Genomic DNA, 19,267 nt, shown 5'->3' with positions numbered 1-19,267 from the left:
TTGCTGGGGAACAATGAATGAAGAAAGACTGCATGGCAAACTTCCCATCATTTCAATGTTAGAGCTTATGGTACAGAGAAAATCTGGACAGGGTTTTCACGAAAACAATGCGGTAAATGTGATACTGCCTCCGTAATCAGAAAGCATTGTATGAACTGAGTAACTAGGATCCCCTTTTCAAAATACCCAGAGAATTTCACTAGGGGAATTTTCCTGTGATTGACAACATATCAACAGAAAGGACCTATGGGCTTGATGTCATTTTAGGAGCCCAATGCATTCAGTTCATTCATTCACTCAGTATTTGTTGAGCACTTACCTCGACAGTGTTCTATACGCATTAGACTATAACCATTAACAACATAAGCACGGTCTTTGCTCTCAAGAAGCTGACATTGTAATAGGATAGTGGTGGAGAATCTTTTAAAAACATGATTTGGATGGTACACATGCTATGTACGGGCAACAGAAGCCATGAAAAGAGTGATGGAGTTGGAGACAGAGATCTTAAACAAGGAGACGATGATTATGATTCTAAAATAAATTTTAAAAATTTATCAAGTGGAATGGATGTTGACTGCAAAGACTTTAAGTGTACTCCTAGAAGTCATCAAGGCTCACCAACTGAAGTAGTTGAGCATCTAGGCTCCCATACTGATCCTCTAGATGGATTGGGGCCTTTTCTTAATTCTACAGGTAATAAGCCCCTAGTTGAAGAATTTTTAAATCCTAAAACTTGGAATCTGGATACCTGGAACAAGTTGGCCTGGATTTTTTACAGTTGGCAACCTTGGTATTCAGGTACCACTGGGCTCTTCAGGAGCTACCACAGGCCTTTTCAACCACAAGTCCCAGCAGCAGTTCTTTCAGGGGACTAATGCACTAGCATTCCAGCAGTTAATGCAGTTCAGCTGCAGCAATTTGCAATGCCTTCTGCTCAGCAGCCCCCTACGGGAGCTCTTCTAAGGCTGAATAAAGGGAAACTAGATCCCAGATTGCCATGGGCAACCTGAAATGAATCTACTGTTGTCCCAGATGGCCCGTTGAAACCACCCCTTTCATCCATGTTTGTATCAGTAGTTATTCAAAGTCATTCAATTCATTGATTACCTCCCTAGTGAAGCTTTCCCAAATCAGTCTACACATAGCCCTCCCTCTTGTTTGTTTCCTTCATAGCATCTTGCATAGTTTATTTTTAGGTGTTTGTAAGGCAGAATATCTGCCTTTTCACTGTTGAATCCCACCACCTAGCACAGTGCCTTGATTATAGTGGGTAGGTAGTGAAAATATATCGAGTAAAAGAATATTCAACAGGAAAATAGCTTACTAAAAGGAAAAAAAATAGATATTATACATCTTTAAATATTTGCATTGAGTAGTTCATAGTTTTTAATTATAGTGAGTCTGTAAGACTTAAAATTTTAAGTTGAAGTTGAAATATGAAAGTATAAACATTCTACAAAGGATGTTAATACTATTCCTGAGATATACTAAATCTATGAAACATATAACAATATTGCAGCTTAAACTCCATCACCAAAAAAAGTGTTTAAAGTCAGAATATGTCTGCACTTTCTCCTCCTTAATGGGAAGTTCCCTGTATGTTGAATTTTAAGCATATGTGAATTTTATTTTGGTAACTTAGCATTCAAATTTTCTTCTAACTGAAAAACTCTAGTTTGGTGATATTTTAAAAAAGAATTAAATTGAGAGCAGAGGAACATTATGTTTTGGAATCAAAGCAAACCTTAGCTTCAGCAAAGACGTGGTAAAGATGGAGACAACTAAGAAGGTAACACAGAAGGAGATCTGGAAGAGAAGAACTCCAGATGCAGTGTGGAGATTCCTCAAAAAAATTAAAGCTAGACTTACCATATGATCCAGCAATACCACTTCTGGATATATATCCAGAGGGAACTCCAATGTGAAAAGATAAATGCACCCCAATGTTCACAGCAGCACAATATACAATAGGCAAAACATGGAAGCAACCGAAATGTCCACTGTCATGTGACTGGATAAAGAAGTCGTGGTATATTTACGCAGTGGAATGTTACTCAGCCATAAAAAATAATAAAACAATGACAATTGCAGCAACATGGATGGACCTAGAGAATGTCATTCTAAATGAAGTAAGCCAGAAAGAGAAAGAAAAATACCACATGATATCACTTATATGTGGAATCTAAAAAAAAAAAAAAGGACACTATGAATTCATCTACAAAACAGCAGAAACAGACTTGCAGACCTAGTAAACAATATTATGGTTACCACGGAAAGGGGGTGGGAAGGAATAAATTTGGGAGTTTGAGATTTACAAATGTTAGCCACTATATATAAAAATAGATTTTTTTTTAAAGTTTCTTCTGTATAGCACAAGGAACTATGTTCAATATCTTGTAATAACCTCTAATGGAAAAAAATATGTAAATGAATATATGCATGCATATGCATGACTGGGATATTGTGCTGTACACCAGAGATCAACACATTGTAACTGACTGTACTTCAATTAAATAAATAAATAAATAAATAAATAAATAAATAAATAAATAAATAAATAAATAAATAAGAACTGCATATTTTCTTGACACTTGTAGACTTTTGGATAGAGGACCAAAATATGCACACACATACTACTCACATACATCTATTTATATACTGCTTGAGATGTGTATTATCACATGAACAAATGTACAAGCATCGTGTTGGAACTAAAAAAGGGAAATTAGAACTGTATCTAATAAGCAGTGTGAATGCTAATGGGAAATTAAGAGTATTGGCTATTCTGAAGGGCAAGACAGACTATAAACAAATAATTACATAAGAAAACTACAAATTGCTTCTAATTTCTTTAAAATGTTATTAATATTGTCATCAGTTGGTTACTGCTTTGTTTTTTGTCTTTATGAACATAAAGATACTTAAAAGGGCATAATGAATGCAAAATAAACCATTTAAAATATACAAAAACTCAGAATTTATCAGTAGCAGATCTGCACTGAAAGAAATGTTACAGGAATTTCTTCAGGTTTGAGGGAAATGATACCACAGGAAACAAAGATCTACACAAAGGAATGAAAAGACCAGAAAAGTCAAATGTAAGAGGGAATATAAAAGAACTTTTACCTTATTTGTTAATGTTTTAAAAGACAATTGGCTATTTAAAGCTATGACAAGCAGGCCAAATCTAGCTTGCCATCGATTTTTGTATAGCTCATGATAGAGAATGGCTTTTAGATTTTTTAATGTTGCATTGGTTGAAAATGAATCAACAGAAGAACAATATTTCATAACATGCAGGAACTTATATGAAATTCAAATTTCAGTGTCCATAAAAACACTGCCTAAAACAGCGATGCTCCTTTGCTTAGGCAGCATCTGTGGCGCTTCTGGACAATAATGGCCAAGTTGACCAACAGAACCAATGTCTGCCACTCCCATCACCTCTCACTTATGGGTGGTAAACCTCAAATTACAGTGACACAGTTATAACTTGACAGCATTTTGAGTCTCATGCTTATATCTATAATGCAACTTTTAAAATATTACCAATGCAAATCTGTAATGTTGAAAAGAAAGTCTCGCTTTAAGGCACAGTGGAGTGTGGATTTTTTTTTTTTTTTGGTCAAATAAATGGCAATACAGTGTGTTTCTTATGCAATGGCACTATAACTGTGTGAAAAGAATACAATATATGTCAACATTATCAGAGTAAGCATTTGTCACAGTGTCTAAATTTGTGAGCCAGCAACAGTCAGAAAAATTAGAAAATTTAAAATAACAAATCTCCTCACAGCACAATTTCTTCACAAAAATAAGAAATGGAAATGAAGCCTCAATCACAGTAAGTTTCCAAGCAGCTCATTTGTTAGCCAAGCAAGGAAAATCATTCACCAATGGTGAGTTAATTAAACCATGTTCGCAGCAGCTAAAGAAACATGCCCAGAGGAAATGAACTTTTTTGAGACCATTAACCTTTTGGCAAGAAGAGTTGCTTAAATAGTTGAAGACATTGGGAGCAACATCAAAAGTCAATTAAAAAAAACAAGGCAGATGGTTTAAGTTCTTTTCCTCGGCTATTGATGAGTTGACACATTACCAACATTGCTCAATTATTGTTTGTTCAAAAAATCACTGCCAAATTTGAAATGACTGAAGAATCAGCCTCTATGAATAGTCTTTGTGGAACAACTACAGGTAAGAATACTTTCAAAGAGGTTGAGAAAACACTAGTTCAGTACAACCTGAAGTGGGGTCTGCTAAGATGTGTTACAACTGATGGTGGTAAAAAATGTGTGTGGAGAAGAAAAACTCTTAGTTGTACAAATTTACAAAGCTTGTGAAAATGTGAGGTGTTTGAGGCCAATGGTTTATTCATTATGTTATTCATCAGTAGATACTTCGCTGAAAATAATTAAATCTCTCACGTGTTATTAAACCACTAGTGTGAATGTTGAACTTCATTCACTCTCATGTGAAAGAAATTCCATGTCAGTTCCACAAATTTTTGTCAAAAATATGAGTGAACATCTTGACTTGCCTACCACATAGCAGTTTGATGGCTTAGCAGTGGTAAACATTTATTGCAGTTACTTTTTTAAGCTCAGGGATGAGAGTGAAATTTTTCTGAATGAGAAAAACTTTCCCAAACTACTATTATCCAACATTTGAATGACTAGAAATTAGCTTTGGCTGCAGACTCAATCATGTGTCTTAATGAATTCAACTTAAAATGACAAGACAACACAACATGAATTTGTGGAATATGTACTGTGACAGTCATTTGACTACAACCAACATCATTTGAGTTACAAATAATGTCAAGATGCTTGGTACACAACCCAAGCTGTCAAAGCTTAAAACAAGAAGAGAATTTCTATTCTCACACAAATTTCTGGTATACATATTTTTTTAGCTTAAATTACATTTCCAGCAGTGTTTTTCAAACCTCAGTACAAGTACAAATAAAAGGTCCATTTTAAAAATCCATTGAACTGGGCAGGTGAGGCAATTTCTCCTCAATTCCAATTGAAAGTGGTTAATCTGCATTGTAATGACATGCTAAAAGGAAAATATCAAGAGAAGAATCTAACAGATTTTTTAAATGCCTTCCAAGTGGTGAATGGTGAACATGTTCAGTCTTAGTCATCTGCTCACAGTTTGGTGTCAGTATTCCCAGTACCACTTGTGTGATAAAAATGTTTTTCAGGAATAAAATACATAAAATCTCATTATAGATCAGCATTCACAGATGAACATTTGCAACTGAATTTGATGATAAAGAATACTAATTTTGAACTTCAGTGAGGCAAAACAGCCCTTGAAAAAAGAATTCCATCCTTCTCATTAGTAGGCCTGTATTACCAAAAAAAAAAAAAAAAAAATTCACTCAATATTTATAATTTTGTCAATAAAAAACTGTGGAAATTTGGGTTTTTTCCTTGTTATAGGAGAGCCAAAATAATATCTGATTTTGCCTTTTGGGCCACAGAGTCTAAAATATCTAGTATCTGGTCCTTTACCAAAAACAAAAAAAAAACTGGCCCACTTCTGCTCTACACTGAAAACTGGTAAACAATGTTTAGAAAACTTGAGGACCTTGAAAAGTAGAGAAATTTACCACTCCTTGAATCATAAAACTCAGTATTGTTAAGATGTTGTTTCTCTCTATAATTGATTGATAAATCCAGTATAATCCAAATTAAAATCTCATAGGCTTTTTTATAAAAGTTGATAGATTGAGTCTGATGCACAAGGAATTACAAAAGACTTAAAATATTCAATGCAATCCTGTGAAAGAAAATAGTTGGAGGATTTATCCTATCTGATTTCAAGACTTATGATAAAGCTATGGTAATCAAGACAATGATACAAAGATAGATCAGTGGAATAGAGCTCAAAAATTCTACATTTATATCTTCCATTTATTTTTTGTAAACGGCCAAGTAATTCAGAGGGGAAAGGAAAGTTATTTCTTCAAATAGTGCAGGAACAACTAGATGCAGATATGAAAAATAATAACTCACACGATGCACCAAAAAATTATTTGAAATGAGTCACAGACCTAAGTATAAAAACTGAAAGTAAATTAACATGTCTTCTCAACCTCGGGGCAGGCAAAATCTTTTAGATAGGACACAGGAAACATTAATCATAAAGAGAAAACAATAAGTTGGATTTCAGAATATATAAAGAACTCCTACAATTCAATAAAAAAAATCAGACAGACCAATATGAAAATAGTCTAAAATTTGAACATATATGTCACCAAGGGTGATATATGAGTGGCCAATCACGTGAAAAAGAGCTTAATATTATTAGTCATTAGGATAATACAAATAAAACCACAATGAGAAACCACAGCATACTCCCTACAATGGTTAAAATTAAAAACAGTGACATTACCAAGTTTTGTCCAAGATATGGAACAATTATAACCCTCACATATCACTGGAGAGAGCAGGAAATGATCCAATCACATTGGAGACCTGTTTGCAGTGCCTTATACAGTTACCTTATATACGTACCTATAACCCACTCACTCCTGGGTATTTTTCAACAGCAATTAAAATATATGTCCCCAAAAGGAATGTATTGAGGAGACTTATTATAGCCAAAAACTGGAAACAACCCAGCAAGAGAATGGATAAATAAACTGCAATATATTCACATACTAGGATACTAGTCAGCATGCAGCCAAATGTATGAATCTCAAAACACTGTGTTGAGTGAAAAAGCAAGACACAAGAGAGTACATACGGTTTGATTCCATTTATATGAGATTGTAAAATAGGCCAAACTAATCTACAGTGATACAGTCAGAACAATGGTTTCCTCTGGGCAGGGGAGAGCCATGGACTGACTGAGAAGGGCTATTTGGGAACTTTCTGGAATGGTAAAATGTTCTATATCTTGATAAGGATGTGGGTAACATAGCTGTATGTATTTATCAAAACTCATGAAACTGCACATTTAAGATCTGTGCATTTCACTGTAGGTGAATTACACTTCGACTTAAAAAAAAAAAAAAAACAAAGACCTTGACATTGTCCAAAAGAGCTTCACACTCTTGTCTGCAAATTTCTTCAGGACACAAGTGGAATCCTTCCTTGTCATTTCTCTGTTCCACATGTTTCAACTGCGGCCTCATTTCTCCATAGCAGTTAAGGCTCTACCACCGCAACAGCCTCCTAACCAGATTCCCAGTCTATAGTCTGACCTCTCAAGTGAGTCCCCCAAACTGCAAATAGTAACTGGTCTGAAATAGAAATATTCCAGTGTCACTCTCCATTGCCCTCATGATAAGTTCCATCTCCTCCAAGGCATGGTCCTGTGTGATCTAGCCCAAGCATACCAGTACCTCCTCTCCCATCGCTCTCTCTTTGCAAACTGTCTCATAGTCCACTTGAATTACTTAGCTCTGATTTTGCACATTGCTCTGTCTGCTTTTAATGTTTTAATGGGCTCCAACCAGTCCACGAACACAGCAGCAGCTGAATTTCAGAACCATTCTAAGTGCTTGATTTCACAGCCCACTTCAAAACCAAAGTCTAGAAAATGCAAGTCCTTGAGAGTTCTTCTGTAAAGAAAAGTTTCCATTCTAGTCCATTAAAAAGCAGAGAAGTGAGCATCTTTCCCAATGAAGCCCCATTGCGATTGTAAATCTTACAAAAAGTTCAACAAGGAATCAACCCTGGTTGGTCATGTTCACCGTAGTTAGAAGTAGAAGGTCTGGAGTCAACCCACTAGGGTCCTGCTCTCCACTCTACTCCTTACCTGCTGAGTAAGTGCAGGCAAGCGACTTAGGGGCTCGAAGTTCCAAGAGCTGCATGACCATGTGCAGTGGCTCAGAGCCTCAGCTGCATTTAGCAAGATGAGGACGAAGGTAATTATGACCCCTCATTAGATTGTTGTGAGCATTAAATGAGTCCCCATGGATAAACTGCTTAGCATCCTTTTAGGTTCTCCGTGACCACTGTCTACTACAATTATCTTTAACTCAGAAGTATATATTTCCTTGGGCTGAACAATATCTAACATTATCATGCCCTTTTCCCATTTGTGCAAAATATTCAAGAAGGAAAGCCAAAATTCTCTAGGGGGATATCGGCTCATAAATGGCTTGAGTCAACTAGTGTGAGCAAGCCTGCATGTTTCTTTTTCTTTCCTGGTAACGTGAGCACATTTTTATCTTGTGTTGTCTGCCACGCAGACCCAAGACCATCAAAGCAAACTGATTTAAATGTTCTTACAAGACTGAAACAAGAATCCTGGAGAGAATGAGATAAATGGCCAGGTGCTTCTCCAGACAAAGCTACTGTTTTGTGAAATCAGTATTAACCCCTTAGCTTCTGTAACCAAGTGAGACCTCAGAAAAGGTATATTTTATTGTTCCACTGTGTTGGCTCCCAGCCCTCCTCCAGTCCCATTCCAACTGCAGACAGACAACACACACACACACACACACACACACACACACACACACATTCAGTCCTCCATGCTCACACACACACATACACACATATTCTCACACACATTTACACCCGTGTATATGCACACACACAGACACACATGGAGACTGAGGATCCTCTTGCTCTTCCTCACAGGGAACCAGTTCCACACACCAGTGACCTCACCGTCCTCTACGTTTGGAGAGGGAGCAGAAAATCCCCACCTGATTAGTCTTGTTGCTTTTGGCTTTGCTTTGGGGTTTCAAAGGATGCCATTGGGGGTTGCCAATCAAGTGGAGGAGTAAAACTAATTGGAAAGCTGGATCTACGGATCACTGTCCTCAGTCATATCAGTTCTGACAGAACAGAACTAAGAGTTAGAATGAAGTACACAGTGTTTCTTCCCAAAATGCCCTTTGTACTCTGTGCCCAGATCATCCGGCCACTCCGAGCTACTTAAAGCTCCTCAAAAGCTCCTTGATCAACTTGGTGCTTTTGCATGGAATGTTCCCAAGGTATGGAAAGCCTTTTCCCATCTTCAGCACTCTCCCCTCTCGAAATCTTCTCTGACTCAGTCCTACTCTTTGTTTGAGACTCGAAATGTCCCGTCTTCCAGAAAGTCTTCTCCGACCCAACATGTGCCAGTTGGGTTAGCTCCTCCCTCTATGCTTCCTGGCAGGGCTTCGCTCACCTGTAGCACTTGCCCACTCTGCTGTGTCATCTGCACTGGCCTCTCTCCCTGGACTGTGGGCTCTGTGAGGGCACGTGCTTGGCTTGCTTCATTTCTATATCTCGGTGTCTATCACACAGCAGGAAAGTACTGCACGTTGATGGAGTGTGCATCTTGTTATTCACAGAGGTTTACAGGAAATGCAGAGCTAATGGTGCAAGGACACTTACTGGCAAATTTTGTTCTGAAGTGTTTGGACTGAAAAACAAGATCTCAAGCCTCAAGAGCCAGAGATACTAAGTGGCATTGTCTGAAGACATCCCTTTGGGTTAAATCTTAAGTAATCAAATCTCTTTTTGATGCCTAGGGCCTAAAATGCATTTAATAAATGAGTAGATGGATGAATGAAGTGAATAGCACTGCCAGGAAGTGAAGAGCATCACAAAAAGTCCTGGTCTATAGGAATAAAAAATCCAGGTTCCAGTTTTCTCTGGGTCATGAATTCACTATTCGAACCTCGGCAAGTCCCATTCCCCTGCCTAAGTCTTAGCCTCCTTTCTGCACAATTAAAGACTTAGACTACACACTGGTTCTCAAACTGAGTTCCATGGGCCCCTGAGTGGCCCCAGAGCACTTTCTTGGCCTCTGTGGAGCAAAAGAGGACACTGCACTTACTGGATGTGGGATGCCCTGCCACTGCCTCAGCACAGACACCTCCCATTGACTTGCTTTATATTTTGACATTGTGTCTAATGGGAAAATGATGGGTCCCTCTGTGTACGAGAGCAAGGAACCATCCAGTCCTGTCTGATGGCCTACTTCTGCAACAATTCTCTTCTCACCTGGAGGCTCAGCCAAACACTTTCTGGCCATAGGACCTGGGACTTTATCTGCTCCCTCACATGCTTCTTACACAGTATAAATGTGATAAGGTGCACAAAGCACTCGCCCAGTATGTGAGATACAGTAGGTGTTCAACAAAAGAATGGTGGTGGTTTTAAGTTTCTGACATCATTTCTGAATTTAACCATTCTGTTGCATGTATTCAATTGTAAGCTTCATTTCTGTCCAAGCAGGAAAATATATCATTAATAATGTATGATCTTAATTTCCCTACTTTTAAACACTTTCAGCAAAAGGCGATCATATGGAGAGGCTACGCAGTAGAAACACCAGGAAGGGCTTAACATTCCAATTTTCAAAAGTCTGATAAATCAGAATCCCTGAGATTGGGCCTCGATAAGTAGTACTTTAAATCCTTGTATGTGATGTGATTCAGAATCTCTGATCTAATCCTTCTGCAGGGAAATAAATTGACACAGCAAGTAAAAAAATAAATCATCCCATTCTCTTGCTTAAAATCTTCCAGTGGCTTCGCATCGCAATTAAAATCAAATAGCCACTGTGGGGGTTTGCTGACTGGTCTACCAGGCCCTGCATAAGGGGATCCCACCCGCCTTTAACCAGTATTCCAATTGCTGTCCTCCAGGGATTCCCAGGGACTTTGTACTGGCTGTCCTGCTTGTCATGCTCTTCCCAGAATTTTTTGTGGCTCAATCCATCCCCTCAGTTAGTCCAGCTCAAATGTCACCTTCTTGGAGAGGCCTTCCCCAATCCTAGCAAGCCTGAGCTCTCACCACCCTCTCTGTTGCTCCTCCATAGTATGTACCACTATCCAAATTCATGTTTGTTTTTACTGTCCGTCTCTCTCCACTCCCACTAGAATGTAAGTGCCTTTAGAGCTGAGGCCCTGCCTATGTTGTTAATGGTTATAGCCCAATTCATATAGAACACTGCCTGGCACAGGGAAACACTCAACAAATATTGGGTGAATGAATGAACTGAATGCATCAGCCTCCTGAAATGCATAGTCAAGCCCATAGGTCCTTTCTGTTGATATGTTGTAAATTTCAGGAAAATTTCCCTCCTGAAATTCACTGGGGTATTTTAACAAGGGATTGGAAACCCTAAATACTCAGTTCACACAATGCTTAGGGAAGCTGCTTTCAATTTATTCAACTGATAACCTTTTTTCTTTTGACCGTGCTGATTTAATAGCCTTACATTCTGAGAAGTTAGAATAAAAAGGGAAAAGCTCCTCAACAGCCAAAACAGCTTGATTTAATCCTACGTACCCACATTTGTCATGATTGTATTTATAGTGCAAGGTGATGAACTCCCTGATCCTAGAACTTGATAGCAATAATTACACTGTGGGCCTCAGATCCTCTCCAAGACATATTTACATACGCATACTGCATAATGCAAATTCAGCAATTTCCAGAAGTTCAGAAAACAATGTGTAGAGCTGTGGTTTCAACACGTTAATAGCAGAGCCCTATATTTAAATGAAATGTTAATATGCTTTGAAAACAAGGCAGTCAGTGGGCAAGATCCCAAGCTACCCTGTTTACCACCTGTGAACACAAAATCAGCAAGTATGATCATATGGGACTCTGCTGGTCTTTCCATCAGGTGAGCAGGTGTGATGCTGCCAGACCCTTGGGTGGGGTGGGGGGGTGGGGGGTGTGTATCAGCACATGCTTCTTTTAAGAGTGTGAGCTGAAGGTGCCTCCATCACTTAAAGGTATAGATATACAGTGTCCATAGAACATACCCAGTTAAGCGGAGGACAAGGTTGCTCAACTAAAGGGAGAGCAGCCCCACTAGAAATGAAGCTGGTCTGTGTAGGGTATAATGAGAGTCACTCTCCAGAGCCGTGCCTTCTGAAAGGGTTTTCACAGGTTGACTTTAAAGCCTCACCCAGGTTAGGGTAGGATTCCACCATACAAAAACAGATAAAGCAGAGCTGCTCTGATGAAGTGATGTGGCAGAAACTCCAAGAGCCTCCCCTCCCCAGGGTCGCTTCCCTTGACTCTCTTTACCTGTCTGGAGACCAAGTTCAGGGCCATCTGTCAAATGCACATAAGGTGTGGTGCCTGCCACTGTGAGGACTGTCTGACATCAATGACTAAACAGGCCTGACCTGGTAAGAGCTCAATAAAGGTGTGTCAATCTGTTGAGGTGGGGCTGAAGGTGGATACTGCAGGTATGTTGAGACAAAAGAACAGGCATTTCTGTTGTGGGAGCAATGGGGAAATACAATAACAGGGAGAAGAAATGGATATTTAGGAAAGAAGATGAGTTTAGTGGGGAGAGAGAGTGACATAAAGCAGCAATGGTGGATAAGATGGAAGTGGCAGGTAGAGCTGAATGTGGCCCTCCTGAGTTGTTGCAAGAGTTATGAGAGTCACGGATGGTGTTAGGCAAGACAGTGCTTCTGGGAGATTCCCTTCTTCCAATATGCTTCCTGCCCTGGTGTCCTCAAGAGGGACAGTCCGAGACCCACCCAGGCAGAAGCTGCAGGGATTCTGATCGGCTAGCTTCAGAAGTCATGAAGCACTGCTTCTACACTGAGCTTCTAACTTCTAAATTAAACCCAGAATCAAGGGGACGGGAAATAGACTTCACCTTTTAATAGGAGGTAAGCAGAGAATTTGTGGCCATCTTTAATCTTTCACAGGACCATAGCCTGATGGAAGTAAGTTGAGAAGAGAATTTGAAGTAAGAAAGGGGAGAGAGAAAGCACAAAAAAATCAAAATTATATGCACTCAAGTTCACAAACTTGGCTTAAAAAAAAAGAAAAGAAAGAAAAAAGAAAAAAAAAGGAAAAAAAGCAAGGCTTTCATTATGACCCTACTAGTAATTCTGCTAAGTTTAACTTCCAAGTTTACAAACCTACCAAAGCTAACAAATATGAAATTAGGTAGGGATAAAATATAAAACAGCAAATATACTAGAAGAGAACAGGGATAAAATAGTCCTGCATGTGAAGGTGGACACCTTCCCAAGAACTATAATAGAAGCCGTAAATTAAAAGACATTTTGACTAGATGAATATTTTAAATTTCTATACATCAAAAAGTGGGATTTTTTAAAAAATCAACCCCAAAATATGAAACTTACTAATAAAGCCAGTATTTAAATTATTCTACAAATCAAAAAGAAAAACAAACACCCCAATGGAAAATGGTGTTCTCAAGTCTATGTTGCTATCACACTATATTATGATTATTCACCTTTTACCTGGATGAAGTCACTTAAATGACTTTCAATTTCTTCCTCTGGAAATGAAGATAATAACTATTCTGCAGGGCTGTTGGGAGGATTAAGAGACTCTCAATTTGTTGGTTCAAACACTGTGAAAGATTTTACTTTTTCAAATTCTTACTATTTTGATACTCTGTCCACTTTCCCTTCCTGCTTGATAACAAGCTTCTTTAAATATGGTTCAGTCCAGTTCTACTACTTCTCAGTTGCCTTAAATATTAAGAGCAGGCTAGTTTCTATTTTTATAGATTGGTCCGTCTATTTTTTAACCTATCTCATAAAAGTTCTCTTCCCTTGTGCCCCAGCCCAGATTGTGTTTGTGGTTACAGTAGCTGGGGGCAGAATGAGTCGGGTATGGTGCATGCTCTGATCTTCCTTCCTCCCTGCCTTTCTTCCTCTGTTGTTGGGGTGGGAAGGAGGGAGAAAGAAGTTGATGTTTGTTCTCGCCCAACTATTGGTGGAGGGGTGCGGTGGAGTGGCTGTCCTCTTCTTCATTGCTCATAACTCCTGTTCCCTTTTGTGAGTAAACCCACAGGGATCTTCAGAGGTGAAGGTGAGTCCCTGCTTCTCAGTCTGCTTCTGGTAGCACCAGCTGTTTCTCTCTAGGGGGCCAGTGTTCAAACACAGGTTCTTTTATAGGGGAACTTTGTGGTTATTTGGAGGGCTCTCTGCAGGCTGCCCTCTACCCAGTCTGCTGGCTGGGAGTTCCAGCTGAGGCTTGACATCTTCCTCTCCTTTCAACCTTCCCATCCCTGGATAATCCAATCTACAACCCCTGACTGCAGAGGCCTCTTCCCCCATCAGTGATCCACTTAGAGGAATCAGCAAGAAGGTATAAGTCCCAGGTACCTTCATGGGATTCATTCCACTCAAGGGAAAATCTCCCATCATTTCAGTGGGAACACAGCTCACCCATACTTCCTCTCTCAGATCCACCAGCTCTCAAGTACCCCCTTCTCCACAACCAACACCATCAGCCTTACATTCTCTACAGGTCAGATGTTTAGAAGATTTCACAAGTGAAATAGTCAGCCCTCCCAACTTTGTGAGGAGGGTGAGGGAACAGGTGTTGGGCTTTCCTGGTGTTTTAGGAAGGAGAGGGACAAGTCAAATGGCCCCCCATGGACAGGGGAAGAGGAAGGAGAGCCAAGAGTATATGAAATCACTATTCCCCTGCCATTACCTCCCCTGATTCTTATGCCCCATTCCTTCACTTCTCACTGATATCAGCCATGAAACTTGCTCTGCTCTGGCACCTGGAGGCACACAGGAAGTCCTTCACCAGAAACTAGACCTTCTTTAAATGAGATTTGGAGGAATCTAATAACTCAACAGGGTGCTATCTCTACTACAAACCTAATGTTACCTGGTAACCTCCCGTGATAAGAAAATGTTCTGTTTCAGACCAATCTGTTTCACTCAGAAAAGAAAAACAAGTATCTCGCGTAGTATTAGCGTATGGTCGTTAACACCAGTGATTGTTGCCCTTGTCTTGATGGAGGACTCTTTCAGAAAAGAGACTATATGTTGTTATATTCACTTCAATTCAATCTAACAATTATCAGTTAAAGACCTTTTGTGCCTTAGATATCCAGCTGGCCATGACCTCAAAGAGCTTATGCCCTAGTGTGGGAGACAACAAGGAACCAGATGACTGCAGGAAAGAGTGAAGGGAGCATCACAGGCAAGTTTCCCAGCAGAAGGGACCACTGAGCTAGTCCTCCCAGGCTGAATAAGAGTTAGTCTGGCAAAGAGAGTTTAAAGTAGAGGAGAGAGCCCAGCCAAAGGCTTGGAGGCACAAGGCAGTGGTGTGTTCGGGAAACTGAAAGGGATTTCATCTGACTGAGAGAAAAGTACTGGGTGGGGAGAGGGGGAGATTGAGGTGAGAGGGGGAGAAAGATGAAACTGAAGAGGTAGATGGAGCCAGGAGTGAGATGCACTGAAGGCCATGTCAGTGATTGTGGACTTTCTCTAGAAGGTCCTGGGGAGCCATAAATGGGCTTGAAACAGGGGAAGAACTTGATATGATTTCCAGTTTGGAAAGATTATTCTGGCTGCATGCAGAAGAAAGAATTGGCCAGGAGCAAGACCGGAATCAGGAAGATCTATTGGGAGGCTAGTGACCTGGACTAAATTAAAGTATTGTCAGAGAGATGGAGAGATGAATGAAGACCACAGATATGAAGAAGGTATAGTCAGCAGCGCTTGACAGTTGATAGAACGTAGTGGCTGAAGGAGAAGAAAGTGCAAGTATGACACCCGGGTTCTGGCTGGAGCAACTGATGCATAGTAGTGCTACCCTCAGAGCCAGATGAACCCAGGGGTAAAACAGGTTTGGCTCAGGGAATAGGAATGTGGTGTATTTAATATTGTACATTATTTATATATCACTCACAACAATCCTGTAAGATAACGCTCTTCTCATCTCATGAATGGAGACACTAACAGTCTGTGAGGCAAAATGTCGTAATTTCAGGAACAAGCGGAGCTGGGACAGACCTCCTCTGGACTGCAGGGGCCCCTGGGAACAAGGGAGCCCCAACAGGCCACATTCCCAAGAACAACTTGGGGCTGATCATTGTTAACCTCACCCTGGAAGCTCACACTTCCTGTTTAGGGGAACAAAAGAAGAAAATCCAAAAGAGATCACCCATAGTCATTTCTGTCCATCTCAAATTTCCCCACGAGACAGGGGTGGGGCCTGGACTTTCTTTATCTCCACCACACAATTTGCCAGACCTTCACCCACGGTTAAAATGGTCCTTGTACATAGGGAGGTAACATCAGGCAAGAGGTAGCATTTCCTCTTGTGGGAGAATTGTCCCCACCTACTCCCTAGTCTCACCTCACACACCCATGGTTCCTTGGCCACTGTGGTCTTGGCATCACAGCAACACCCACCCACCTCGCTTCTTCAAGCAATCGCACCAAAAGGAAGCAACATGCCACCACAATCATTAAACCACTTCTCTGCGCTTGGAAGTGGGCTTAATTCAACCCATGCTATCTGACATCTGCAACCTCTGGACTTTTGGAGAGTGCGGTCCTCAACCTTCTCTCCCTCTCAGGAAATGCAAACAATCAATCAACAGATTTGTATCAAACGCATACCATATCCTACTCATCATGCCTGGTCCAATGGAAAGCTCAAGGGTGAAGATGACTCATTATCAGCCAGGGCTGTTTTATGTATAGGACACAAATTAAAGTCATAAATTCGAAAGATGGGGAAACCAACATTTTTGAGCACCTGCTATGTGCCAGATACTATATTACTGCTTTCCATATGGCATCTCATTCAATCCTTACAACAAGCCATGAAATAGAAAATATTTTCGATATTTTTCATAGAGTGGGAGATGCAACTCAACGTAGCAAAGACTGGCAAAACCTGAAGAAACTCATTTCTCTTCCTCTTGTTCATACACATAGACTGCATTTCCCAAACTCTCTTGAAGGTACAGCCATGGGTGTGAGTCCTGACCAATACTGAGAAACTCATAAAAACACCTGTGGTCCTTCATTTTCCTTCTTCTCGATGTCACACTCAGAAAAATCCTGGAAGTCACATGTTGAAATGACAGAGACTCTTCTGGTCTGATTCCTGGAATCACTGCAGGGAGTCGAGTGGCCCCCTCATTGGACTTCAAGTGAGTGAGAAATAAGATTCTGTTGTGATAAGCTACCAAAGTTTAGGGGTTTATCCATCACTGACGCTAACACTTATCGATGAACACAACAGACTTCAAAGACATCAAATTACCTGCACAAAGTCAACCAACTGGTTCATGGCTGAGAACAGATTCAGACTCAGGTTTACCTTAAATTTAGGTTTACCAAAGCCACTGTACTACACATTTTGCCTATGGGTTTAGATGGTCTGGAGAGGTTTCCTGGAGGAGGTATAACTTCATTATGGCTGTAGCAAATAAGGAAGATTTAAAAAGAAAAAGGGTAGCCATGAAAAGAGTCTGAGAAAGGAGGATATAAAGTATGTTTAAGGAATATGAATGGAGTAAAGGTCCCATGCTGAAAAATCACAGGAGGGAAAATTGAAAATGTATACTGAGCTGTAACCATCAGGGTAAGTTAGGTTACAAACAGAATCCAGATTTCAATGGCTTAACACAACCAAAGTTGTGTTACATGTCCAGTGGATACCCAGGAGTTTGACATACGTATCGCTTTTGGTCATATTTTTTTAATCAAAGAAAGTAATATTATCACATTTGAACTCAAAGTTGGAGGAAGTACAGTTCTACCATATACCCAGAAAGCAAAGATCGGAAGTACTTGATAAGCTAATATGGCCATTATATAACAGAACAGTCCTGGATATCAGAGTAAAGAATATATGTCCCTTTGGGAAACATTGTTATTAGAGGATTAACCATCTAAGTCTTAGCAAAAGCAGGAATTCTTTTTTTTTTCTTTTTTTTAATTGAAGTATAGTTGGTTTACAATGTTGTGTAAATTTCTGATATACAACATAGTGATTCGGTTTTATATATATATATATAAATATATATATACACACACATATATATATTCCTTTTCATATTCTTTTTCATTATAGGTGCTTACAAGGTATTGAATACACTTCCCTGTGCTATACAGTAGGACTTGCTGTTTATCTAGTTTATATATAGTAGTTGGTATCCAAATGCAGGAATTCTTATTTCTGCTAGATATGGAGCAGAATTATAGACTGAAAAGACTGGCTAGAGCTTCTGGAAAGGTAGTTTGGTTATATACTGGGAATTTTTTATATAAGAATTGCATCATATTTAAGCCTTTGGTTCTGGAGTCAGGCATATCTGAAACTCAGATCCAGACTCTGCCACCCATCAAGTGTGTCATATTGAACAAGCAGTCTGGCCTACATTAGCCTTTCTCATCTATAAGGCGAGAATGATCGTAACATTTGTCTTATAAATTTGCTTGAGATCAAATTTGATTTAAAACACACAAAAGCCTTTATTAAATTCTTTTTAAAAATATTAACTGCTGTTAAACACTCAAGAATTCACAAAGGTGTACATACACATCCTTTCTAGCAACATTTGTAATAGCAGAAAATTTGAAATTCTCTTTTGTTTCATCATTGTAAAAGTTACTGCATGTGTGTGCAGAGAGACAGAATAAAAAAGGATACCAAATAGTTATTTTTTCTAAATAAGATAGAATCATATATATTGATCTGAAAAGATATCTACAATATATTGTAGAATTGGGGGAAGCAAGTTGCAGAACACAATGTATAGCTTGGTTTCAAGTGCACACACAAGCGTGATACTAAGTATATTAAGTCATGATAAGTCCTATAAAAATATTTTAAAGATTATGTCATAGAGAGCAATTGGTTGGGGATGGGGTGCTATCTTAAATTGGGTGATCAAGAATAGCCTCTCAGAGCTGAGCTGTGAGTCACAAAGTTATGTATAAAAAAGAATCATGACCCAGCACCCAGATAGGTATGTAACAACATTATCCAATTTTAAAAATAAAATAAATAAAAATTAATAAATTTTTTTGAAAAACAGGACTCCTTGAAGAGATGGTTGATTCTCCAATGGTAGAAGATAGAGAGGATGAGCCTGGACCGTCTTGTCAGAAAGCTTGAAAGTGGTCAAGAAACAAAAGAATGGAGACATGCCCAGGAGACATAGGAGCTGGCAAAAAAAGTAGGAACAATTTGAGCAACGAAATCGATTAAGGTAGTACTGGATTCACCCCAAAGTATAAACTAATATTTATGAGTCCATACTGATGTAAATAAATGAGTGAGTAAGTAAACAAATGCAGGAGGACAGACAAATCTCCCAGGACAAGAAATCCCAAGTAATTTATGTAGATATTTTGCCCTTAAGGAAGCGGAGCACAGCTCCATAACTTTTGAGTGTGGGCTAAGCAAAGTGACTTCCTTCCAAGAGCAGGGTGCGGTGGGGGGAATGGTTAACTTTATAAGAGTATAAGAGAGAAATCTGACAAGCATTATCTCAACCAAGTGATCAAGTTTAACATCATCAGCGG

Source organism: Camelus ferus, chromosome 4 (assembly GCF_009834535.1).
Source record: "Camelus ferus isolate YT-003-E chromosome 4, BCGSAC_Cfer_1.0, whole genome shotgun sequence".
Lineage (NCBI taxonomy): Eukaryota > Metazoa > Chordata > Mammalia > Artiodactyla > Camelidae > Camelus > Camelus ferus.
Note: the sequence above shows the minus strand (reverse complement) of the source record.